The sequence below is a fragment of the Hyla sarda genome, chromosome 6 (genome assembly GCF_029499605.1).
Source record: "Hyla sarda isolate aHylSar1 chromosome 6, aHylSar1.hap1, whole genome shotgun sequence".
Classification (NCBI taxonomy): domain Eukaryota; kingdom Metazoa; phylum Chordata; class Amphibia; order Anura; family Hylidae; genus Hyla; species Hyla sarda.
Window position 1 is genome coordinate 141063182 of NC_079194.1, and position 27439 is coordinate 141090620.

General features: G+C 43.6%; 1 protein-coding gene and 1 long non-coding RNA gene across 16 annotated transcripts in view; one reads left to right on the forward strand and one right to left on the reverse strand.

Annotated features, from left to right (window-relative positions):
- On the forward strand, positions 1-25985 carry LOC130276230 (uncharacterized). Its single transcript, XR_008845058.1, has 3 exons — positions 1-117; positions 276-358; positions 25803-25985. It is a non-coding gene; the product is annotated as an uncharacterized LOC130276230 (long non-coding RNA).
- Positions 1-27439, reverse strand: part of ATP2B2 (ATPase plasma membrane Ca2+ transporting 2) — a 281828-nt gene that overhangs the window by 229867 nt on the left and 24522 nt on the right. The window lies entirely within an intron of this gene.

A 27439-nucleotide genomic window follows, 5' to 3' on the forward strand; every position in this document is an offset into this window, starting at 1 on the left:
CGCCACCGGCCAGGGTAGTCTCTCGATTGGCTCCATTAAAGGAGGGTTCATTCTGACCAGACCCGCAAGGATCCAGACCCCTGCTCTCCACAATTGAAGCACAACCTGCTATCTCAGGTACATTACCTAACACTTGGATACAGGAAGGGGATTATTCATATCAATATATACATATAAGAAAACCCCTGTGTTTGTCATACTAAAGGAATAACCCATCGGATTTAAAAGTTGGAAACTTATAACAGCATTAATATTGTCCATTCATTTTCCTGTAGATGCATATTACCTACATACAGCCTGATATATGCGCTACATATAAGAATAAGATTCAGAGCACAATCAAGCGGAGCAGACATAGGTAGGTACAGTGTACTCCATCTGTATCCTTTTATAGAGCGCCAATGTATATAGTATATTACCCAATACTGATATACATATATATTCTCCATTTTTGCGGCATAGAAAAGCTGCCTAAAGATAGCTCTACCACTGTCTGACATAAGTCTACCAGTCCTGAACTCTTATATACCTACATACCGCCATCCAGGTTATGTCACATGACCCCACCATCCATGCACGTGCAGATTACAGACAACCCTCCACAAAAGCACATGATTATACCACATGACCTCTTGGTTATGACATCACCTGGACAACCTTTACCTGTGGCTATGCTGCTTACATATTTATTCTGAACTGGTCAGACGATGTATCAGTAAGCAGGTTGTCATCTACAACTAGAAACACCAAGCAAACCAACTAACCCCCTAGTTATTATCAGTCTACTTACATAGCACCAACATATTCCCCAGCACTGTGCAGATATTGTTATCACTTACAGTGTTCCCTGTCCCCACTGGGGCTACCGATCAGTATATTTCTGGAGTGTGGGAGGAAACCAGAGGACCCAGAGGAAACCCACACAGACCCGGGGAGAACATACAAACTCAGATTTGAATCCAAGACATCAGCAGGCAAAGCAACAATATAAAACATATATATTAAAAACATATATATTGGGAGCTCAGTAAACTGTAAGGGGGTCTGTCTGTCCACAAGCTTTCTGATTGTTTCCAGCAATGAGCAGCAGAAAATTGAGTGCAGCCATGTTGTATTATAAATGAAATAAATGTACAGAATGACTCCATCAGCAGAATAGCGGGTACAATTCTGAAGAGTAAGTATGTACTGTGACTCCACCAGCAGAATACTGACTGCAATACAGTAGTACGATACAGAATGTAACTTTCAGTACAGGATAAGTAAAGTAACACATGCGAACAATGACACCACCAGCAGAATAGTGAGTGCAGCTCTAAAGTGTCTCCTGTGCAGAATAGTAAGTGTAATACTGGTGTATAATATAGAATGTAACTCAGTACAGGATAAGCAATGTACGTTTTGCACACAGCAAATAAAACAAGTGTAATACTGGAGTATAATACAGGATGTAAGTCAGGATCGGTATAGGATAAGTAATGTAATGCATGTACACAATTATAGAGCTAGCAGAATAGTGAGTGTAGCTCTGGACCATAATGCAGGATGTGGAGAACCGAAAAGATAGGACTTGCTTAGCCCTTGGCGCCTATTCCCCAAGTAACGATTCCAACCGGTAGTAGTCCGTAAAACAACTGGCCCACTTCTGTCTGGTGGCTCTCGCTGCGAGAGCCACCAGACGGAAGTGGGCCAGTTGTTTTACGGACTACTACCGGCTGGAATCGTTACTTGGGGAATAGGCGCCAAGGGCTAAGCAAGTCCTATCTTTTCGGTTCTCCTCATACTAAAGCTACACCACGGCCTGGAGGTCACGGTGAAGGACGCCCAGGCTGCCGCCTGTATTTTCAACCACAAACCCCAGCGAGTCTACAAGCTCATCAAGGTGTTGTGCCCTCAGCACAACGCTACACGGTAAGGTGCAAAAGACACGCCCACACGTCAACCCCCCTTATGATTCTCCACTAGGAGCGCATCTCTTCTTTTTTATATATATCTCCTTTATAATGCAGGATGTAACTCAGGATCGGTATATGATTAGCAAAGTCATGTTCACACGACTCCACTGACCCCAAAAATTATATATATATATATATATATATATATATATATATACCTGTTAATGGGGTTCCGAGGTGACATATAATCAAATATTTAAAAAAAATCCTGAGAATTCAAGTGTGGCTGATGACTTTGTGTTAGCCCACTGCAGTTTATAATATAGATATAGGGGGATATTTATCAAAACTTGTGCAGAGGAAGAGTGGTGTAGTTGCCCATAGCAACCAATCAGCTTGCTTCTTTCATTTTCAAAGAGTCCTGTGGAAAATGAAAGAAGCAATCTGATTGGTTGCTATTAGCAACTGCACCACTCTTCCTCTACACTGGTTTTGATAAATCTCCCCCATACTGTATACATATAGATGCATACAATACCACTGTAACCTTCTACTGACCTTCAATGACCCCAGGACAGAGGGGCTCCTCGGCTATAAACATATGCCACCTAAGTGAGGCTCAGGGCAGAGTATATAACAATCTTTGACCAAAGAAGTAAATACAAGGGGGTAGATGAAGCATGACGGTAACCATGATGGCCCAAACGGTATTGTGAAAGCCCCTTCTGAGGAAGCTGTAAGGGTAACCATATTGACTGTAAGGGTAATATATATTGACTCAATACCCTCCATCCTCAGACAAGACCTTTTTACAGATACTGTATTGTTTTTTAATGGCGATGGTTGGTGGTTAAAGGGGTTATCCAGGAAAAAAATAATTTTATATATCAACTGGCTCCAGAAAGTTAAACAGATTTGTAAATTACTTCTATTAAACAATCTTAATCCTTTCAGTACTTATGAGCTTCTGAAGTTAAGGTTGTTCTTTTCTGTCTAAGTGCTCTCTGATGACACGTGTCTCAGGAACCGCCCAGTTTAGAAGAGGTTTGCTATGGGGATTTGCTTCTTAACTGGGCGGTTCCCGAGACAGGTGTCATCAGAGAGCCCTTAGACAGAAAAGAACAACCTTAACTTCAGAAGCTCATAAGTACTGAAAGGATTAAGATTTTTTAATAGAAGTAATTTACAAATCTGTTTAACTTTTTGGAGCCAGTTGATATATATATATATATATATATATATATATATATATATATAAAAGTTTTTTTCCTGGATGGTGCCACTTTACTGTTCAGAAATACCTGGTAGAGAAGAGAAGATCTCATCAGGTGATTCCTCCAAGATTACCTCTCTGAATCCTCTTTTTTCTGTGCATCTTATGGCTTCTGCTAGACCAGTGGTCCCCAAACTGTGGCCCTCCAGATGTTGCAAAACTACAACTCCCAGCATGCCTGGACAGCCAACGGCGGTCCGGGCATGCTGGGAGTTGTAGTTTTGCAACATCTGGAGGGTCACAGTTTGGGGACCACTGTGCTAGACCATAGTTACATAGCTTTTAAGACTAAAAAAAATACAAAAAAAAACAAAAAAACACATCTATCTCAGCCTATTACAAAAAAAAAAAAAAAATCCCATGAGATAGAAGGCAATTTTCTCATTTTAGGGAGAAGAATTCATGATTTGCCATTCTCAGTTAACATAAGGAAGGTAAGGATGTGGACAATGTGTTCTGGGGATGTTAATGTGTTTCTCTTTAGCCTTTGTTCAGGGATCATTTTCCGTTTAACTTCCCCTTATCTTCCACTGCAAAGCAGCAGCTCAATGCAGCAACATGATAGCTACAATACAAAGGCATTCTAGTCTGAAGGGCTGAGAAATGTAGCAGGTAGTGTTCAGCGAAGGGTAACTAAGTGCGCTCTCACCGCAGTCCTTTATTATGTAGAGGAAAAAACTATCTGCTGGATGAAGACTCGCGGAAATGACTTCTGCCGACACAAGGCTTTAGTCTGCCCTGTCTGGGATGGTCACTACACGCAATTGGGGCTATTTATCAAAGGAGTTATGTGTTTTTTTTCCTGTAACTTTGGCGCAATACTTTGTTTGGCGCATTTTCTCCACTGTCATTTTTACAACTCTCTCAAAATCACACGGTCCTGTAATTTGGTCAGTAATTCATCATTTGCGCCAATCGATCTTTGGCGCAATTTAGCACCTTTAGGGTTTTTTTGGGCGCCATTCACTGCCAAGAAATTTTGTACATGGTAAACACACATAGCAATGTCAGAAAATGTAAAGGAGTCAAAATACATAAAAAAAATGTTTTGTGAAAGCATCAACGCCTCCGGGGCTGCTCAATACTATCCTGCGACATAGTTGTCTTTGAGGAACCTTCACCCTCTGTTGAGACAGCATTGGGCATGGCCGCACAGGTTCAGGAAAGGTAAGCACTAAAGCAGCGGTCTTCAAACTGTGGCCCTCCAGATGTTGCAAAACTACAACTCCCAGCATGCCCGGACAGCCGTTGGCTGTCCGGGCATGCTGGGAGTTGTAGTTTTGCAACATCTGGAGGGCCACAGTTTGAAGACCACTGCACTAAAATAACCACACAAAAAAACACTCAAGTTAAAAATAAAATCCATTTCACATGATATATATATATAAACCCCACAAAAGAAAATAACTCACGTCGCTTGCCGATATACTGCAGGAGGGACTCCGAAATGGCTTCTCTACAGGGTAAAATACGCGTCCTCTGTGGCGGCAAGTTCTGTGTAAAAGGTGCTGATTTCAACATTTGTGCCAAAATTACTAACATCTTGCACCAAATGATAAATTTGGTGCATGTCCACGAAAACCAAAGTGAAAAAAAGAAGGGTAAAAAGAAATGTTCAACAGGCAAAATTGATAAATACCCCCCTATGGGTCTAGTTGAAGAATACACATCCCACATTTACTTGTCATCTCACTGGACTTTTCATTCTTTGGTGAGACTTCAGATGAGCCCTCATGGGCAGAGTCATGTCTAGGTCCGGTCTGTCACTCATTGACATCATGTTTTTGCACTTGTTTTTGTTGTGTTGTATATAAGCCTGCTTTTATGAGTAAAGAGCCCTAGAATCAATAGTGCTTCAAAATAAATAATATTCCTGCTAGGGGCTGTCACCAAGTTGGGGTCATTACCAGATGTTCAAATAGACGACTTATCCTTTCCATATCCCCATGGAGCCGCAGCTTTATTATTGGACGGACTCTTTCTGTAATGTTTGCTGCTGCTCCTGGGGCATTTACTCGATGAGGGACTGTAAAGTACCACCTGGAGTGTGAAATGGGCCATAAAGTTTACATTCATCGCCATTGGTTGCCAATTTCTAGAACAGTTTGTCACTCAGAATCTTTGCTTGTTGGCTTAGAGTTAGGATTTATTCTTCCTGGGACATTTTAAAGGGGTTATCCAGGAAAAAAAACTTTTTTATATATATCAACCGACTCCAGAAAGTTAAACAGATTTGTAAATTACTTCTATTAAAAAATCTTAATCCTTTCAGTACTTATGAGCTGCTGAAGTTGAGTTGTTCTTTTCTGTCCAAGGCTGCATTCACATCTCGTTTTTGCAATACTGTTGCCATATCCAGTTTCTGTTAAAAAAACGTATGTCACCGAACTGGACCGAAACGTATGCAAACATATATGCCTCCTCACGTTTGCATACGTTTTAATACGTTTTTCTTGAAAAAAAATATATACGGTTTTAAAGTTTGTCAACATTTTAAATAAAGTTCTTCTTTTTATTGAATTTCCCAAGAAAAAAAAAGAAAATGAAAAACCGTATTGTGCAAACCGGATGTAACCGGATGCAAATACGGTTATATACGGTTAGCATAGAACTCCATTTTAAAATAACCGCATACAGGTTGGATATGGTTTTTGACCGGGACACAAAACCGTAGTAGACTACGGTTTGGTGTACCGTTAAAAACCGTATACAACCGTAAAGGATGCAAAACGTACACAACCTGATGCTACGGTTGGCATACGGTTTACAAGGAAATGTCTATGTATACGGTTTGCACTACGGTTCGATTATTTTTTTTTTAATCAAACCGGATACGGCAACCGTATTGCAAAAACGAGGTGTGAATGCAGCGTAAGTGTTCTCTGATGACACGTGTCTCGGGAACTGTCCAGAGTAGAAGCAAATGCCCATAGCAAACCTCTTCTATTCTGTGCAGTTCCCGAGACAAGCAGAGATGTCAGCAGAGAGCACTGTTGCCAGACATAAAAGAACAACTCAACTTCAGCAGCTGATGATTATTGAAAGGATTAAGATTTTTTAATAGAAGTAATTTACAAATCTGTTTAACTTTCTGGAGCCAGTTGATATATAAAAAAAAAGTTTTTTCCTGGAATACCCCTTTAACCTGTTGGGGACGAAGGGCGTATGCATACGCCCTTGCGTCCTGGTACGTAAGGACGAAGGGCGTATCCATACGCCCGTGGGAATTTCAGTCCCCGCCGCGTGCCGGACGGGGACCGGACCGGGGTGACTGTAGATATCTATCAGCAGGCACCCCGTGCAAATGCCCAGGGGGGTCATTAGACCCCCCCATGTCGGCGATCAGCGCAAATTGCAAGTGAATTCACACTTGCGATTTGCGCCGATTCCGGGTCATTACGGGTCTATGGTGACCCGGAATATAAGGGGGATCACGGTTGTCTAAGAAACCCACGATCCCCCTGAAGCGATAGGAGTGAGGTGGCAGGGGTGCCACCCCTCCTATCCCTGCTATTGGTGGTCTAGACGTGACCACCAATAGCAGAACGGGGGCGGAGGGCTTTACTTTCGTGTTCCCCGTTCTGCCCACCCACAATAGGCGGGCAGAAGGGGGAAAACGAAGAGGACCGGCGCCGGAATCCACTTACCCGTCTGGAGGCTGCGGAGCGACGGTGATCGGCGGGCGGCGACGGAGATCTGCGGGTGGCGTGTGGCAGAAGAGGACGTCTCCCTGGATGCGATGGAAGCCGGTGAGTTGCCTGGCAACATCTAGAGGACTACAGTCTGAGACCACTATGGTGGTCTCTAGACTGTAGCCCTCCAGATGTTGCAAACCTACAACTCCCAGCATGCCCAGACAGCTGTTTGCTGTGTGGGCATGCTGGGATTTGTAGTTTTGCAACAGCTGGAGGTCTACAGTTTAGAGACCACTGCACAGTGATCTCTATACTGCCGTCTAGATCTTGCAAAACTACAACTCCTAGCATGCCCACACAGCTGTTTGGAGATCACTGCTCAGTGGTCTCTAAATTGTAGCACTCCAGATGTTGCAAAACTGCAAATCGCAGCATGCCCAAACAGCAAACAGCTATCTCAGCATGCTGGGAGTTGTAGTTGCGTACATCCAGCTGTTGCATAACTACATCTCCCAGCATGCCCTTCTGTGATCAGTACATGCTGGGAATTGTAGTTTTGCTACAGCTGGAGGCACACTGGTTGGAAAATACTGAGTTAGGTAACAGAACCTAACTGAAGGTTTTCCAACCAGTGTGCCTCCAGCTGTTGCAAAACTACAACTCCCAGCATGCACGGTCTGTCAGTACATGCTGGGAGTTGTAGTTTTGCAACAGCTGGAGGCACACTGGTTGGAAAATACTGAGTTAGGTAACAGAACCTTACTGAAGGTTTTCCAACCAGTGTGCCTCCAGCTGTTGCAAAACTACAACTCCCAGCATGTACTGACAGACCATGCATGCTGGGAGTTGTAGTTTTGCAACAGCTGGATGCACACTGGTTGGAAAATACTGAGTTAGGTAACAGAACCTAACTGAAGGTTTTCCAACCAGTGTGCCTCGAGCTGTTGCAAAACTACAACTCCCAGCATGTACTGACAGACAGTGCATGCTGGGAGTTGTAGTTTTGAAACAGCTGGAGGTTTGCCCCCCATGTGAACGTACAGGGTACATTCACGTAGGCGGGTTTACAGTAAGTTTCCTGCTTCAAGTATGAGCTGCGGCAAATTTTTCGCCGCAGCGCAAATTCCTAGCGGGAAACTCACCGTAACCCGCCAGTGTGAATGTACCCTAAAAACACTACACTAGACTAACACATAATAAAGGGTAAAACATTACATAAACACCCCCTTACACTGTCCCCCCCAATAAAAATTAAAAACATATTTTACGTCAGTGTTTCCAAAACGGAGCCTCCAGCTGTTGAAAAACAACAACTCCACGCATTTCTGGACAGCCACTGACTGTCCAGGCATGCTGGGAGTTTAGCAACAGCTGGAGGCACCCTGTTTGGGAATCACTGGCGTAGAATACCCCTATGTCCACCCCTATGCAATCCCTAATTTAGTCCTCAAATGCGCATGGCGCTCTCTCACTTTGGAGCCCTGTCGTGTTTCAAGGAAACAGTTTAGGGCCACATATGGGATATTTCTGTACTCGGGAGAAATTGCACTACAAATTTTGGGGGGCTTTTTCTCCTTTTAACCCTTATGAAAAGGAAAAGTTGGGGTCTACACCAGCCTGTTAGTGTAAAAAAAAAATTTTTTACACTAACATGCTGGTGTTGCCCTTAACTTTTTATTTTCACAAGAGGTAAATGGAAAAAAAGGCCCCCAAAATTTGTAACGCAATTTCTCCTGAGTACGGAAATACCCCATATGTGGGTGTAAAATGCTCTGTGAGCGTACAACAAGGCTCAGGAGTGAGAGCGCACTATGTACATTTGAGGCCTGAATTGGTGATTTGCACAGGGGTGGCCGATTTTACAGCGGTTCTGACATAAACCCCAAAAAATAAATACCCACATGTGACCCCATTTTGGAAACTATACCCCTCACGGAATGTAACAAGGGGTACAGTGAGCATTTACTCCCCACAGGTGTCTGACAGATTTTTGGAACAGTGGTCCGAGAAAATGAAAAACGTAATTTTTTTGTTTGCACAGCCCACTGTTCCAAAGATCTGTCAAACGCCAGTAGGGTGTAAATGCTCACTGTACCCCTTATTACATTCCGTTAGGGGTGTAGTTTTCAAAATGGGGTCACATGTGGGGGGGGTCCACTGTTCTGGCACCACGGGGGGCTTTGTAAATGCACATGGCCCCCGACTTCCATTCCAAACAAATTATCTCTCTAAAAGCTCAATGACGCTCCTTCTCTTCTGAGCATTGTAGTTCGCTCGCAGTGCACTTGACGTCCAAACATGGGGTATTTCCATACTCAGAAGAAATGCGGTTACAAATTTTGGGGGGCATTTTCTCCTATTACCCCTTGTAAAAAAAGTAAAATTTGGTGAAAAAACAGCATTTTAGTGAAAACATTTTTTTTTCATTTACACATCCGAATTTAACAAAAAGTTGTCAAACACCTGTGGGGTGTTAAGGCTCACCGTACCCCTTGTTACGTTCCTTAAAGGGTGTAGTTTCCATAATAGTATGCGATGTGGGGGGGGGGGGGGTTTGCTGTCCTGGCACCATAGGGGCTTCCTAAATGGGACATGCCCCCCAAAAACCATTTCAGAAATACTCACTCTCCAAAATCCCATTGTTGCTCCTTCCCTTCTGAGCCCTCTACTGCGCTCGCCGAACACTTGATACACATATGAGGTATTTCCTTACTCGAGAGAAATTGGGTTACAAATTTTGAGAGGATTTTTTTCCTTTTACCCCTTGTAAAAATTCAAAAACTGGGTCTACAAGAACATGCGAGTGTAAAAAATTAAGATTTAGAATTTTCTCCTTCACTTTACTGCTATTCCTGTGAAATAACTAAAGGGTTAACACACTTACACACCCCTACCCCTTAATTCACACCCCTACCCCTTAATTCACACCCCTACCCCTTAATTCCCTGGTTGAACTTGATGGACATATGTCTTTTTTCGACCGTACTAACTATGTAACTATGTAACTTACTGAATGTCATTTTGAATACTTTGAGGGGTGCAGTTTTTATAATGGGGTCATTTATGGGGTATTTCTAACCAGAAGACCCTTCAAATCCACTTCAAACATGAACTGGTCCCTGAAAAATTCCGATTTTGAAAATTTTGCGAAAAATTGGAAAATTGCTCCTATACTTTGAAGCCCTCTGATGTTTTCCAAAAGTAAAAACATGTCAACTTTATGATGGAAACATAAAGTAAACATATTGTATATGTGAATCAATATATAATTTATTTGGAATGTCTATTTTCCTTACAAGCAGAGAGCTTCAAAGTTAGAAAAATGCTAAATTTTCTAATTTTCCATCAAATTTTTGAATTTTTCACCAAGAAATTATGCAAATATCGACGAAAATTTACCACTAACATAAGGTAGAATATGTCACGAAAAAACAATCTCGGAATCAAATTTTTAAGTAAAAGCATCCCAGAGTTATTAATGCTTAAAGTGACAGTGGTCAGATTTGCAAAAAATGCTCCCGCCCTTAGGGTCATAATGGGCTCCGTCCCCAAGGGGTTAAGAAACATACTGCCTAATAGGAAGGAATGCTGTAGTCTCAAGACTCCAGCAGATAAATGACTCCATGAGATGAATCATGGGCTGAATACATGGTTTTATGTCCTCATTTAAGAGTTAACATATCACACAAAGTGGACCCAGCAATTGGTGGACATTTTGCTATGTTCCAGGGACAGAGTCACAAGGTTCACATTGAATGCTGGTGAGAGTGTGGCACTTTATGCAGTCCTAGAAACAACATGGCGCTGCATAGGACAGTATAGATGAAGGCAATGGTCACCTCAGACACAGACTCAGTCTGGCTAAGCTTCTCCAGATAGTCAACCATAGTAAGACAATAAATTAGGTTTTCCATAAGTTTCTTAATGGAGATGTATCATGATTAAAGTCTTGTGATACATAAGGGGCTGAATAAGGGTCTGTAATGTAAGATGGGTAAATGCCACGCTATGGGGGTATGATTAGGAGGTTCATAATCACACAAGCTTGACTAGTGTTTCCCAACCAGGGTGCCTCCCGCTGTTGCAAAACTACAACTCCCAGTATGCATTATTTCCAGGTTCTCATTACAGTAGATATAAATGCACAATTCCACAAACTGCAAGATATAAAACTGTAGTAAAAAAAAACAGCAGCTAGAAGGTGTATCTTGTGCATAGGACGATGCCAGCTCAGTTCCTTCTCCCCCTATCAATTAACTCAATGTGAAATCTATTGTTGGAAGCTGGGAAAACACTTCAATGAAATGATCGCGGAGTGGAATGTTAGAAATGTAGAAATGGGGTTAAACTCCTGGGTCATAATCGTGGTTGGCTACAAACAGTCAAGTAGACCTCACAGCATGGCACACTGAACTAATAGCTCAAGATCAGTGCTTTCTCTATGAGTCTCCAAAACTTTACAGCCAAGTGTACGGAGTGATATAGGGCATGTCCAGTATACAGAGTAATATCAGGATCTGCCCTTTATAGTGTATGGTTGTGTGGGAATGTTCCAATATACATTAGCCTAGCGTTCTGAGCTGAAAAGTTCTCTATCTGCTCAGTTCTTCTCATTATCCTTGTAGAGAATCTGGATAATACCCCAGTGTGAGAGAACGGTGGTACAAATAAGGGAGATTTATGATGCTTTGTCACACCATCATCCTACACTGAGCGGATCCAATTACCATCTTCTCTGCCTTATCATTACCATCGACAAGAAGCCATAGTCAGTGCTGGGGACGGAAGATACTTCCAATTATAATTGGGCATTGCTTAGCACTGAGGAAGATGGAGAGTGCTCCTTTAAGACTTCTGGCCCTAATTTTAATACTTGGTTGCACTAACAAACCTCTTAGTCTGCTAAGCACTGGACTTAATCTCTCAGTGTAATCCTGTTAAAAGAGAACTAAGCAGATCAAGGCTGAGTCACAAGAAAAGAGATGTGTATTGTTGTACTGAGGATCACGCAATATGGCTGCTCCCACGCTCCACAGTGACCAGGTGAAAAGATGTCACTAAAGACCATGCAAAAACCATGTCCACCATGTAAACATACTGTCCCCCTAAAAAGCCAAGGTCAGCACAAAACCTTAGGGTTGGTGAGTCTACGAAGTGCAGTTTCCAGGTCACACAGATAATAGTTTTCTTATTCTTCTGGTTTTCTCCTCCCCGTATCTACACGGCCCCTCCTGGGCAGCACTAGAGATAAGTGTAAATAAGTTTTGCTGACTTTTTGGTGAATCCAGGTATCTGTTTCTGTTCCTGGCTTATTTTCTTAGAGATGTAAGTGGTGAACCAGAAAGAAGCAAAATGAGTTTAATATAGCAGGGGGTGGTGCGGGAGTCCATGGCGGGGGTTGTCCCAAAGATCTGACTTGCAGGAGCGGCGCTGCACCGGGAGGTGGAAGAAATGGACGTAGGCAGTGGAATTGTGGAAACCGTTTTTATTTGCCGAAGTGCGGGTGATACAAAGGCAAGGTTCAAGGTTCTCACAATGATTTGGCAGGCTGGACAGTCCACTTCCACCTCCCGATGCAGCGCAGCTCCCGCTAGTCGGATCTTTGGGACAACCCCTGCCAGGAACTCCTGCACCACCCCCTGCTACGTTCTCGACCGCTGCCTGCGGTACCGACGACCGGCAGCTCCCGGACCGTGCCCCTACTTTTCAAATCGCTCAACAGAGTTGTGCCTGTCGACAGCACAACCCTCCAAGGTAAGTGGTATTTCTCAATTACTCTATCCACATTTTAAAACCTACTGCACTATCAGAGCTTTGTTTCTCTTGTTCTTTTCTCATCCCCCTACTAAAATGAGTTGAATGTGATATCTGGGGCAGGACTGGGTGTCATTTTGTTATCCTACTTATTTCTCTCTTGTTAAAGGGAGGAAGGCACAGCAGAAAAGGTAAATCAGGTTTCCACAGGTGAGAGAGCACCTGCCTTGTACATGTGATGTGATGCGGGGACCTAGAAAGGGTGCATTGTTTACTGACTAATGGAGAGAACACCTCTATAAATTATATAACTCCCTCCTGCCAAATATTCTACCCAAACATCTTGTACTTATAAGTTGATAAATAACCTCTTACACATTCCTTATCCATTCTGTGAACCTCAGACCAAATCCAGAAGCATCTAATAATTTCCAAAAGAAGGGTAATCCTCATCCATCATCAGCTTTGCCCTTCTATCTACATTGTGTGGCCTAGATGAGGTTATTATTGTTTTATGCTGTCGTTGCTTCCCACTCCCTCACAAACCCACGTTGGTCCTTATGAATTCAAGCACCCATGGCTTTCCATAATCTAAAAAACTGCTAATATCTTTACCAGCATTTTGATATCAGCAGTTTCCAGGGAGACTGGTCTATTGCGCAGCATTCTGTCTGTATCTACTTTGCTGACGATAACAGCTTCATAAATTCAAGGAGGCAAAAAGTAATGTTCCAGTGTGTAGCCCACCCATTCCCGGAGCTTTATTCTCTTTTAAAGAATGGCATCTTATAATCATTAAAAAACTGGAAAAAAAACTCTATACCACTGTCCTTTTCCAGTCCCCTCTTCAGACCACTATTATTCTTCAAATCTTTCTGTCCACACTGCTCTGTCACCTCCAGACCCCCCGGCTCCTTGCTAGACATCCACACCATCTCCAGACACTTCTGTCCAGCACCTATTTTCTCTGATGAATATAAATGTGTATTAAGAGGCGGAGCTTCCTGCTGCATCTCCATAACACATGGTGCTGGGTCTTGTGCAGGAAATGGATGCTATGGCAATGGAGCAGGAAACTCCGCCTCCTAGTGCACAGTTATATGCAGCAAGTAAAATGTGCGGTGAAGATATTCTAGTCCCAAATTCAAAAAAGTGCGTAAAACTGTACAGGTACACTTTAAGGGAGGGATTTATCATTGGTTTCCTTCTAGCTTTTGGTCTTGTTCAAGTGCATTTTTTTGTGGATTTACAGAAATTGGTTTTACTTATTTTTTTACTTTTTTTTACACCCTTGCCCAAATTTTTTTTAAAGTAGTGTTGGTAGTACTTTGTAGACACTATGCAGTGGTAACAAATAAACCTCCTAAGATCACAGCCTATTTTGGCCCAATTTTCATCTTTGTGTTTTTGTTTTTTCCACCTCGCCATTTAAGAGCCATAACTCTTTTATTTTGCCGCCTACGTACCCATATAGAAATTCAAAAGAAAAGAGCATATTTGCTAAATCTTTTTTTTTTTTTACACAGTGCCCATTACAGTAAAGCTATTCTGAGGGTCAGTATGATTAAAAGGATACCCATGTTTACAGTCATGGCCGTAAATGTTGACACCCCTGAAATTTCTAACAGAAAAGGATTGCAGTAAAACATGTTTTGCTATACACATGCTTATTCCCTTTGTGTGTATTGGAACTAAACCAAATAAGGGAGGAAAAAAAGCAAATTGGACATAATGTCACACCAAACTCCAAAAATGGGCTGGGCAACATTTTTGGCACCCTTAACTTAATATTTGGTTGCACACTCTTTGGAAAAAATAACTGAAATCAATCGCATCTTATAACCATCAATAAGCTTCTTACACCTCTCTGCCGGAATGTTGGACCACTCTTCCTTTACAAACTGCTCCAGGTCTCTCTTATTGGAAGGCGCCTTTTCCCAACAGCAATATTAAGATCTCTCCACAGGTGTTCAATGGGATTTAGATCTGGACTAATTTCTGGCCACTTCAGAACTCTCCAGCACTTTGTTGCCATTCATTTCTGGGTGCTTTTTGACGTATGTTTGGAGTCATTGTCCTGCTGCAAGACCCAAGATCTGGACGCAAACCCAGCTTTCTGACACTGGGCTATACAGTTCGACCCAAAATCCATTGGTAATCCTCATATTTCATGATGCCTTGCACACATTCAAGGCACCCAGTGCCAGAGGCAGCAAAACCCCAAAACATCATTGAACCTCCACCATATTTCACTGTAGGTACGGTGTTCTTTTCTTTGTAGGCCTCATTCTGTCTTCGTCAAACAGTAGAAGGATGTGCTTTACCAAAAAGCTCTATCTTGGTCTAATCTGTCCACAAGATGTTTTTCCAGCAGGATTTTGGCTTGCTCAAGTTCATTTTGGCAAAATGTAGTCTTGCTTTTTTATGTCTCTGTGTCAGTAGTGGGGTCCTCCTGGGTCCCTGCCATAGCATTTCATTTAAATGTCGACGGATAGTTTGCACGGACACTGATGCTCCCTGAGCCTGCAGGACAGCTTGAATATCTTTGGAACTTGTTTGGGGCTGCTTATCCACCTTCCAGACTATCCTGCGTTGACACCTTTCATAAATTTTTCTTTTCCGCTACAGTGCCATGGGTTGCAAACTTCTGGATAATGTTGCACACTGTGGACAAAGGCAAATCTAGATCTCTGGAGATGGACTTGTAACCTTGAGATTGTTGATATTTTTCCACAATTTTGGGTCTCAAGTCCTCAGACAGTTCTCTTCTCCTCTTTCTGTTGTCCATGCTTAGTGTGGCACACACAAACAGACAATGCAAAGACTAAGTGAACTTCTCTCCTTTTTATCTGCTTTCAGGTGTGATTTTTTATATTGCCCACACCTGTTACTTGCCCTAGGGTGAGTTTAACCTGTTGGGGACCATGGGCGTATGGGCCCTTAAGAACCAAGGGCGTACCTGTACGCCCGTGGGAATTTTGATCCCCGCCGCTAGCCTGCTGGGGATCGGAACGAATGCCTGCTGAAATCATTCAGCAGGCATCCCGTGCAAATGCCTGGGGGTGTCCTGAGATCAGCGATTTGCAGCGATTCCAGGCTGATCGGGTCTCTGATGACCCGATAGCCCAGAAAATAGGGATGATCGGAGCTGTCAGAGACAGCTCCGACCATCCTGAAGGATAGGAGTGAGGTGGCAGGGTACCACCTCCTTCTATCCCCTGCTACTGGCCGTTCAGGACTGACAAGCGAAACGCAGGGCAGGGGTGAAAGTTCATTTCCCCCCGCTCTGCCCGCCCCTGGATGTCGGGGCAGAGCGGGGGAAGATGGCGGCGATGTGCGGGGGCCGTGGATGCAGCGGGGACCACCGCCGGCAGTTACCTGGGTTTACGCGATGACCTGGAACTGGTGGCTGACAGGAGGCGGCAGGCAAGTGGAGGCGGCGTCGGCGGTGTCCCAGATGCAGCAGTGAAGATTGCTGTGAAGTGATCTTCACTGCTGCTTCTAGGAATTTCAAAAATACAACTCCCAGCATGCACAGACAGCCTTTGGCTGTTTGGGCATGCTGGGAGTTGTAGTTTTGCAACATCTGGAGGGCCACAGTTTCCAGACTGCTCAGGCATGCTGGGAGTTGTAGTTCTGATGGGCCAGATGTTGCAAAACTACAACTCTCAGCATGTCTAGACAGTCCAGGCATGCTGGTAGTTGTAGTTATGCAACATCTGGCCCTTCTGATGTTGCAGAACTACAACTCCCAGCATGCCTGGACAGTCTCAGCATGCTGGGAGTTGTAGTTTTGCAACATCTATAAGAACAGTGGTCTCCAAACTGTAGTGCTCCAGATGTCAATTCAAAGCATGCTGAGACTGTCCAGGCATGCTGGGAGTTGTAGTTCGGCAACATCTGGCCCATCAGAACTACAACTCCCAGCATGCCTGAGCAGTCTGGACATGCTTGGAGTTGAAGTCTTGCAAAATATGGAGGGCTACAGTTTGGAGACCACTACACAGTGGTCTCCAAACTGTTCTCCTCCAGTTGTTGCTTAACTACAACTTCCAACATGCCCTTCGGCTGTCTGAGCATGCTGGGAGTTGTAGTACTGCAACAACTGGAGGCACACTGGTTAGGAAACTGTCTGTTTCCTTACTCAGTGTTTCCCAACCCATGTGCCTCCTGCTGTTGCAAAACTATAACTCCCAGCATGCACTGAAAGACCATGCATGCTGGGAGTTGTAGTTTTGCAACAGCTGGATGCACATGGGTTGGGAAACACTGAGTTAAGAAACAGACAGTGGTGCGGAAACACTGCGGTAGTCTGTTACCTAACTCAGTGTTTCCCAATCCCAACCAGTGTGCTTCTAGCTGTTGCATAACTACAACTCCCAGCATGCACAGTTTGTCAGTGCATGCTGGGAGTTGTAGTTTTGCCAGGGTACATTCACATGGGTGGAGGTTTACAGCAAGTTTCCCGCTTCAAGTTTGAGATGCGGCAAATTTTCTGCTGCAGCGGGAAACTCACTGTAAACCCCCGCCCGTGTGAATGTACCCTAAAAACAGTACACTACACTTACCCTAAATAAAGAGTAAAACACTACATATACACTTTACCCTTACACTGTGCCCCCCTCCCCCCCAATAAAAATTACAAACGTCTTGTACGTCAGTTTTTCCAAAACGGAGCCTCCAGCTGTTGCAAAATAACAACTCCCAGTATTGCCGGACAGCCATTGACTGTCCAGGCATTCTGGGAGTTTTGCGACAGCTGGAGGCACCCTGTTTGAGGAAAACTGACGTACAGTATTTTTGGTGGAGGAGGCAAGTTTAATGCTTGCATCCGGGTACACCCCTATGAAAATCCCTAATTTAGGCCTCAAATGTGCATGGCGGTCTCTCACTTCGGAGCCCTGTCGTATTTCAAGGCAACAGTTTAGGGCCACTCATGGGGTATATCCGTACACGGGAGAAATTGTGCTACAAATTTTAGGGGCTTTTTCTCCTTTTACCCCTTATGAAAAGGTAACGTTGGGGTCTACACCAGCATGTTAGTGTAAAATTTTTTTATTTTTTACACTAACATGCTGGTGTTTCCCCATACTTTTCATTTTCATAAGAGGTAAAAGGAAATAAAGACCCTCAAAATTTGTAACACAATTTCTCCCAAGTACAGAAATACCCCATATGTGGGCATAAAATGCTTTGCGAGGCGCACAACAAGGCCCAGGAGTGAGAGCGCACTATGTACATTTGAGGCCTAAACTGGTGATTTGCACAGGGGTGGCTGCTGGTTACAGCGGTTTTGACATAGACGCAAAAAAAAAAATACCCACATGTGACCCCATTTTGGAAACTACACCCCTTATGGAACGTAACAAGGGGTATAGTGAGCCTTAACACCCCACAAGTGACTGACAGATTTTTGAAACAGTGATCCGTTAAAATGAAAAATGTAATTTTTTATTTGCACAGCCCACTGTTAGGCTGCTTTCACACTATGAGGTTCTCCCGTTAATACTCGTACGTTTGAAACATAATTATTAACACACGTTAAACAACCCCATTCAAGTCAATGGGTTTTTTCGTTTACCCTTTGTCACACGTTATAGCCCGTCATGACTAACGTATGTTAGTTGTGACAGGAGAAATAACGTGACATGCACAAATTTTTCGCACGTCACAAGAAACGGTTATATTAACATATGTTATTTTTAACATTGAAGTCTATGGCCGACATACGTTAGAAAATACACCCGTTAATGCCCGTTATTATAACGGACATTATTTTTACTGAGCATGCTCAGAAGAGGTGACATCAGTAGACTCCTGCAGTGCTGAGGGACTACTACTACTCCCATCATGGAACAGACTTGTTTCCATGCTGGGAGTAGTAATTCCCCACTGCAGGAGTCTGCCGGTGGCTGGGGAGGTTACATTAGTGTTTGTACTACTACCCCCATCATGGAAAATACTCTGTTCCATGATGGGGGTTGTAGTACAGGGGCTGAGGGATTGATCGCACTGGGTCTCACTTCTGACACCCAATGCGATCAGAAGTTATTAAGCAGGGGAGCGGGCGGCATGCTCCGCAACCCTGCAATCACCCGATGTATTTTTTACTTTCATTTTTAAATTCCCCGCAGGGATCCCTGAATGGCCGGTACTGAGGAGCCAATCAGGGATCCCCCTGGGGTTTTAAAAATGGACAATGTGAGGGGACATATGTATAATAAAAGTGTTTATTGGGGGGGGGGGCATAGAGCGCTATATATCTAGCCCCCGCCAGCGCATTAATAAAAATAGGACCCCCGCCAGCGCATTTATATGTATATATCTATACCCCCCGCCAGCGCATACTGTGACCCCGCCAGCGCATTTGTCCTAATTTTCTATTGCAGGTATATGTGACAACCATACCTATCAGAACGTATTCAGCAGCGGCCCGGCCAGATGATCCTGACAGATATACTATTCATTCATAGCGCCGGCAGCTGTATATGTACTGTATATAGATGTGCTGGGGGGGCAGACATATAGCGTTATCTGCCCCCCACAGTGCTTCTATATACATATACAGCTGCCGGCAATATGAATGAATAGTATACCTGTCAGGATCATCGGCCGGGCGGCTGCTGGATGCGCTCCTGACATATATACTTGTCATATATAGCGCATTTTTACAGCGTTATATATGACAAGTATATATGTCAGGAGCGCATCAAGCAGCCGCCCGGCCGATGATCCTGACAGGTATACTATTCATTCATATCGCCGGCAGCTGTATATGTATATAGAAGCGCTGTGGGGGGCAGATAACGCTATATGTCTGCCCCCCCAGCACATCTATATACATATACAGCTGCTGGCGCTATGAATGAATAGTATACCTGTCAGGATCATCTGGTGGGGCGGCTGCTGAATACGTTCTGATAGGTATGGTTGTCAAATATAGCTGCAATAGAAAATTAGGACAAATGCGCTGGCGGGGTCACAGTATGCGCTGGCGGGGGGTATAGATATATACTTATAAATGCGCTGGCAGGGTCACAGTATGCGCTGGCGAGGGCTAGATATATACAGTGGTCCCTCAACATATGATATTAATTGGTTCCAGGAGAACCATCATATGTCGAGTACATATGTCTATGTAAAAATGGTAATTGGTTCTGGGGCCTTGGAACCATTGTATGTTGAATACATAAATACATATCTCTATGGTAAACTGCTAATTGGTTCTGGGATGACCATTGTATGTGGAGTGTTAGGGGAGTGTTTAACAAACCATGGTGCCTCCAGCTGTTGCACAACTACAACTCCCAGCATGCATGTACAGCCACTGACTGTCTGGGCATGCTGGGAGTTATAGTTTTGCAACAGCTGGAGGCACACTGATAGGGAAACATTGATGTATGGGGTGTATAGTGTGTCTATGTATTGTATGTGATGTGTGACATTGCATACAGTACTGTACAGTTCTTTAAATACCCTCAGGGGGGACAGAATGTCCTCCATTACCATCCTGCCGACTACAGCTCTATAGGAAAGGAAGGGGAGGGCAGCCAGCAGCTCATTGGATGCCTGCAGCAAGATGCTGCAGGCTATTGGCTAGGGCTGCACTGGGGGGGCGGGGCTTACACGGAGCTCACAGTGGAAGCCTCCGTGAGTTAGCAGGACAGCATGTGAGTAACAGGAGGCAGAACGGGGCACACGGGGCACATTAAACAACTATCTGTCAGTTGCTGAAGTTGTCAGCGCTGTCAGATAGCTGTTTGTATGATATCCCCGCACACAGCAGCATCATATGTCGATGCTGCCTTCAACATACGATGGTCTCTGAGAGGCCATCATATGTTGAAATGATCATATGTCGGGGCCATCATAAGTCGGGGGGTCACTGTACTTATAAATGGGCTGGCGGGGGTCATATTTTTATTAATGCGCTGGCGGGGGCTAGATATATAGCGCTCTATGCCGCCCCCACTTTTATTATACATATGTCCCCTCACATTGTCCATTTTTAAAACCCCAGGGGGATCCCTGATTGGCTCCTCAGTACCAGCCATTTAGGGATCCCCGCGGGGAATTTAAAAATGAAAGTAAAAAATACATCGTGATCGCAGGGTTGCGGAGCATGCCGCCAGCTCCCCTGCTTAATAACTTCTGATCGCATCGGGTGTCAGAAGTGAGACCGGGTGGATCAATCCCTCAGCCCCTGTACTACAACCCCCATCATGGAACAGACTCTGTTCCATGATGGGAGTAGTAGTACAAACACTAATGTAGCCTCCCCGGCTGTCTGCAGACTTCCGCTGCTAGGGATTTTCTACTCCCATCATGGAAACAAGCCTGTTAGTAGTAGTCCTGGCTGTGGGAGTTCGTAGGCAGAGGTGTAAATGTGTCCGGTACATGACGGATGTTTTGTAGCATCCCTTAATTCACCCGTTATTAAACGTCTGTTAATAATACATAATAACATACGTTTATTAACGGGTGAACTTCATAGTGTGAAAGCAGCCTTACAAAGATCTGTCAAACGCCAGTGGGGTGTAAATGCTCACTGCACCCCTTGTTATGTTCCTTGAGGGGTGTAGTTTCCCAAATAGTATACCATGTGGTTTTTTTTCGCTGTTCTGGCACCATTTCAGCAAAATTCGCTCTCCAAGAGCCCAATGTCGCTCCTTCCCTTCTGAGCCCTCTAGTGCACCCGCAGATCACTTAAAGGGGTTATCCAGGAAAAAACTTTTTTTCATATATCAACTGGCTCCAGAAAGTTAAACAGATTTGTAAATTACTTCTATTAAAAAATCTTAATCCTTTCAGTACTTATGAGCTTCTGAAGTTAAGGTTGTTCTTTTCTGTCTAAGTGCTCTCTGATGACACGTGTCTCAGGAACTGCCCAGTTTAGAAGAGGTTTGCTATGGGGATTTGCTTCTAAACTGGGCGGTTCCCGAGACACGTGTCATCAGAGAGCACTTAGACAGAAAAGAACAACCTTAACTTCAGAAGCTCATAAGTACTGAAAGGATTAAGATTTTTTAATAGAAGTAATTTACAAATCTGTTTAACTTTCTGAAGCCAGTTGAAATATAAAAAAAGTTTTTTCCTGGATAACCCCTTTAATATCCACATATGAGGTATTTCCTTACTCGAGAGAAATTGGGTTACATATTTTGGGGGCTTTTTCTCCTTTTACCCCTTGTAAAAATAAAAAAAATATGGGTCTACAAGAACATGTTAGTGTAAAAAATGAATTTAGAATTTTCGCCTCCACTTTGCTGCTATTCCTGTGAAACACCTAAAGGTTTAACAAACTTTCTGAATGTCATTTTGAACACGTTGAGGGGTGCAGTTTTCATAATGGGGTCCATTATAAAGACCCTCAAATTCACTTCAAAACTGAACTGGTCCCTGAAAAATTCAGATTTTGAAATTTACTTGAAAAATTAGAAAATTGCTTCTATAATTTGAAGCCCTCTGATATTTTCAAAAAGTAAAAACATGTCAACTTTATGATGCAAACATAAAGTAGACATATTGTATTTGTGAATTAATATATAATTTATTTGGAATGTCTATTTTCCTTACAAGCAGAGAGCTTCAAAGTTCGAAAAATGCTAACAATCTTATTTTTCCACAATTTTGAAAGGGTGCCAATAATTTTGTCCAGCCCATTTTTGGAGTTTGGTGTGACATTATGTCCAATTTGCTTTTTTTCCTCCCTTTTTTGGTTTAGATCCAATACACACAAAGAGAATAAACAGGGAAATAGCAAAACAAGTGTTACTGCAATCCTTTTTCTTGAAAAATGTCAGGGGTGCCAACATTTATGGCCATGACTGTACAAATACACTATTGTCCCAGGCTGGCACAAAGTATTTAAAAGGAATGTGTCATCGGAATGTGGCCTCTTATATACGTTTTTATGTTAAACCTATTTGTTTTTACTTTTTTTGGTGTTATTTCCAATATATTTATCATCTATGAATTTCCCATTTAGTTTTCAGTCTGACCACTAGGCCTAAAATAATGCTATGACTTCCTGTTATGAGAGAGAGACTGCTGGAAAGTGATCTTTACAGTCTTAGAGTAAAGGTAGGGTCACACGGAGCTTATCCGCAGGGTATTTAACGCTGTGGATCCACCGAGGATGGACCCTACAGTGTGCCTCCAGCTGTGCCTGCTTGTAGTGGCAAACTGCCGCTACGAGCAGACACACATAGAAACATAGAATGTGTCGGCAGATAAGAACCTTTTGGCCCATCTAGTCTGCCCAATAAAACACACAGTGTTCTGCCAATCGCCACGCACATGCGCAGTCTACTCGCAGACATTGCAGTCGTTCCCCCACTACTCTATGAGCTAGGCCAAGAGCAGCCGCGATGTGTGTGAGTACACTGTGCATGCACGCAGAGACTCACAGCACACTGGGTGTCTGCTCGTAGCGTCAGATTGCTGCTACGAGTAGGCACAGATGGAGGCACACTGTAGGCTCCGTCATCCATCGGCGGATCCACAGAGTAAAATACACTGCGGATCCATTCCATGTAAAGGGAAGACCAGTAGATCGAGAAGACAATAGGAGTCAGTCACAGCCTCATGCATTGTGACATAATTTCGGCCTGGTACATCATACAAGCACTTAATTCTTATGGCCAGGTAAGTTCTTAACATCTATTAATTAGTGAGATGAGGTCTCTGTGTAAAGGACTACATTTTATGCAGGTCCATGGAGAAAGATACCGTGTTTCCCTGAAAATACACCCTACCCCGAGAATAAGCCATAGCTGGATTATTGGGGTGGGCTGCAATATAAGCCCTACCCCGAAAATAAGACCTAGGCAATGCCCGGGCTGCAAATATAAAAAAAAAACAACTTTAACTTAATTTCGTCCTCCGTTCCTCCGTTGCTAAGGAACCAGCATCACTATTCTCCGCTGCTCTTGCTGCTTCCTGGTGTTGGGGCGTATCAGAGCCTTCAGCCTATCACCGGCCGCAGCGATGTCCCACCTCTGCCGATGATAGGCTGAGCCCACTGTCATGTAAGAAGCCAGCCGACTTCTTACATGACAGTGGGCTCAGCCTATCATTGGCAGAGGCAGGACATCGCTGTGGCAGGTGATAGGCTGAAGGCTCTGTGACGTTCCCATCCCCAGGAAGCAGCAAGAACAGCGGAAGGAACCATGAGGCCGGTTCCTTAGCAATGGGGTAACAGACGATAAAGGTAAGGTAAAGCTTGTTTTTTTATATTTGCAGCCCGGGCACAGGAATACAAAGTACAGCGCAGCGGCTGATAATTTTTTGGCGGGGGGGGAGAGAAGCAGTGCTCGCAGGTGACATACAGTACGATTAGTCCTCCGATGTGGGGTGCAACGCTGGGCTGACAAACCGCCGGGGGGGGGGGGGGGGGATCGACGTTGGAGGGCAATGTATGTTGTTTAATGTACATACCGTAAATAAATAAGCCCTACTCTGAAAATAAGCCCTAGTGTGTTTTTTGTGACTAAAATTTATATAAGAGAAACGCGGTATGAGAATGGATCTTTGGTAACTAGGGAGGTGGATTTACCTAGAGCCGGACTGCAATGAATTCCTGGGAAATACACCCGCTAGGTAGACAGATGATCACACTGGTGCCCACCCCCAGAAAGACAAAAGATCAGAGCTGAAGATTGGGTAGGAAAGAGGCCTTTGTGTGGATGAAAGTTTCTGACTTTAGCAGAACTGTTACAAATTCTGTCCAGAGCTACTTGAGCCTTCTGCTTGTGTTCTCAGACAATCCACATAACTGATACAATTATGTCTTGCCATTGAGCAGCCAAGAAGCTGCTCTACAGCTTTTATTTCCATTTTATTTACCCTGTAAAGTAAATTATTATGGAACGCAAAGTAGCAAAACAGACAATCACTGCCTTATTCTTCTGGTACACAACTGACTACAATTTCACCAGACAGTAACTATATTAGGAAGAATCAGCTGTATTGTACCACTGTTTTGGAAAATCTCAGGTAAGTAGTTTCCTCTAGGCACCCAGACAGGACTTCTAAAAGAAAGTAATTAAAGGGGTACTCCCGTGGAAAACTTTTTTTTTTTTTTTTTTAAATCATCTGGTGCCAGAAAGTTAAACAGATTTATAAATTACTTCTATTAAAAAATCTTAATCCTTCCAATACATTTTATGGGCTGTATACTACAGAGGAAATGCTTTTCTTTTTGGATTTTTCTGATGTCATGACCATAGTGCTCTCTGCGGACCTCTGCTGTCCATTTTAGGAACTGTAGCATATGTTTGTATTGGGGATTTTCTCCTGCTCGGGACAGTTCCAAAAATCGACAGCAGAGGTCAGCAGAGAGCACTATGGTCATGAGATCAGAGAAATCCAAAAAGAAAAGCATTTCTTCTGTAGTATATAGACCCTAATAAGTACTAGAAGGATTAAGATTCTTTAATAGAAGTAATTCACAAATCTGTTTACATTTCTGGCACTAGTTGATTTAAAAAAAAAAGTTTCCCACAGGAGTACCCCTTTAAGTTCCCCTTGTACCATTTCCACAGCAATAGGAGGTTATTCAGATACATCAGGGGGGGGCTGCTTATTTATACAAAAATCATAGAACGAAGAAGAATGTTTAAACTATGCCCGCCCACTTCACGGCTCACTGACCCACAAGGATTTTCTACAGTGAAAGGATAGTCTTTAAAGGAGTACTCAGGGATACAAAAATGTATCTCCTATATTAAGGGTCACTAAACGACCGATGGGACCACTCGTGATCTCCAGTATGGCTCCCTGGCTCTCCTTCTGAATGGGGCTGGCACACCCCTTCCATTCAGCTCTACGGGAGAGTGGGAAAGCTGCACTCAGGAATCTCTGTCTATCCCATAGAGCTGCATTGAGGGGGCGTGTTTACCAGCAGTCTGAACCCCGCAATCTGACATTTATACCCTATCCTTAGAGTACAGATTTCATGTCTCCATGGATAAAACATTTTAAGGAAACAATCTATGGGTTGCAAGCGCAGCGAAACGCGTTGCATTCTGTGTAATATTTCTTCCATTCACCATCCTGGTTGTGTCCTGTGGTTCAGTCAGCGCTGGAATTATCCTACCGTTTGGTTTATGAATCCTATCCCTACATTCTGCAATGGTGGTCAGGGGATTCTCTATAAAAGTCTCGTGTCAATGTGTCCTGAATCATCTAAATGGAGGCACCAAAGTGAAGATGTGGTAACAACCAACTTTCTCTTCATTCCAGAAATCCCTTTAGTTTCCAGAATCTGCAGAACTCACGGTTGTCCAGCAACCCACACCCTTGTGACCTTATCCCAGGAACGGTGCTCGTCAGCCACTGCCATCCAGATAACTTCTGCTATTGGCAGACCTTCTTTAAATGACCTATTCAGTGATGATGACTGGAGGTGGGAGGGTTGGGTCCCCCATCTTGTTAATAACAGCAAGACACAAGAGTGACGGTAAGCGCCATTTGTGTACATGTAGTAAATAGTACTGTGAACGCGCTCTCCTCTCATGATACACATAGACATTGCTGCATGAAGCCACTGCTGCTGCTCATGACTTTATTCCACATTTTCCCACCGTCCACTTGCTGCACCATCATCTGAAACAGGACGAGACAGTGAGCTCGGAGGCTGCTGGCTAGAACATGGATAATGCACAGTCAGAAGTGAAACCCCATCTCTATAGCAACCGCAAATGAGGGTTTTAGTTGTGATGGTGACTGGGCGGATTAGCTGGCACTTAACTCTTAGCCTCCTGTCACATGCTACAACACACCCCGAAGACACCAATTCTCTGGCCAGCTGCCCAATGGAGCCTGCTGGGGACATCCATGAGCTAGGAAAGACATACTCCTGAGGAATCCTACTACAACATGATGCACAGAGCACATCACTTTACAGGAAGCATAGACTTTGGGGGTCTGAGACCACCTGAAATATAACTTTTAGTTCATTGCAAGTACTGAATGATCCATCACCTTTAATAATGCACACAAACACAACTATACCCTATACACACAGCTAAGCACAATACATTCTGCTGTTCACCTAACACACCATACACATTGTCAAGTATTATACACACTACAGGGTGGGCCATTTATATGGATAGACCTTAATAATATGGGAATGGTTGGTGATATTAACTTCCTGTTTGTGGCACATTAGTATATGTGAGGGGGGAAACTTTTCAAGATGTGTAGTGACCATGGCGGCCATTTTGAAGTCAGCCATTTTGATCCCAACTTTAGTTTTTTCAATAGGAAGAGGGTCATGTGACACATCAAATTTATTGGGAATGCCACAAGAAAAACAATTATGTGTTTGGTTTTAACGTAACTTTATTCTTTCATGAGTTATTTACAAGTTTCTGACCACTTGGGTTGTCAATGCAACCCTCTTCTCCCACTCTTCACACACTGATAGCAACACCGCAAGAGAAATGCTAGCACAGGCTTCCAGTATCCGTAGTTTCAGGTGCTTCACATCTCGTATCTTCAAAGCATAGACAATTGCCTTCAGATGACCCCAAAGATAAAAGTCTAAGGGGGTCAGATCGGGAGACCTTGGGGGCCATTCAACTGGCCCACGATGGCCAATCCACTTTCCAGGAAACTGTTCATCTAGGAATGCTCGGACCTGACACCCATAATGTGGTGTTACACCATCTTGCTGGAAAAACTCAGGGAATGTGCCAGCTTCAGTGCATAAAGAGGGAAACACATCATCATGTAGCAATTTCGCATATCCAGTGGCCTTGAGGTTTCCATTGATGAAGAATGGCCCCAACTATCTTTGTACCCCATATACCACACCATACCATCAATTTTTGTGTTCCAACAGTCTTGGAGGGATCTATCCAATGTGGGTTAGT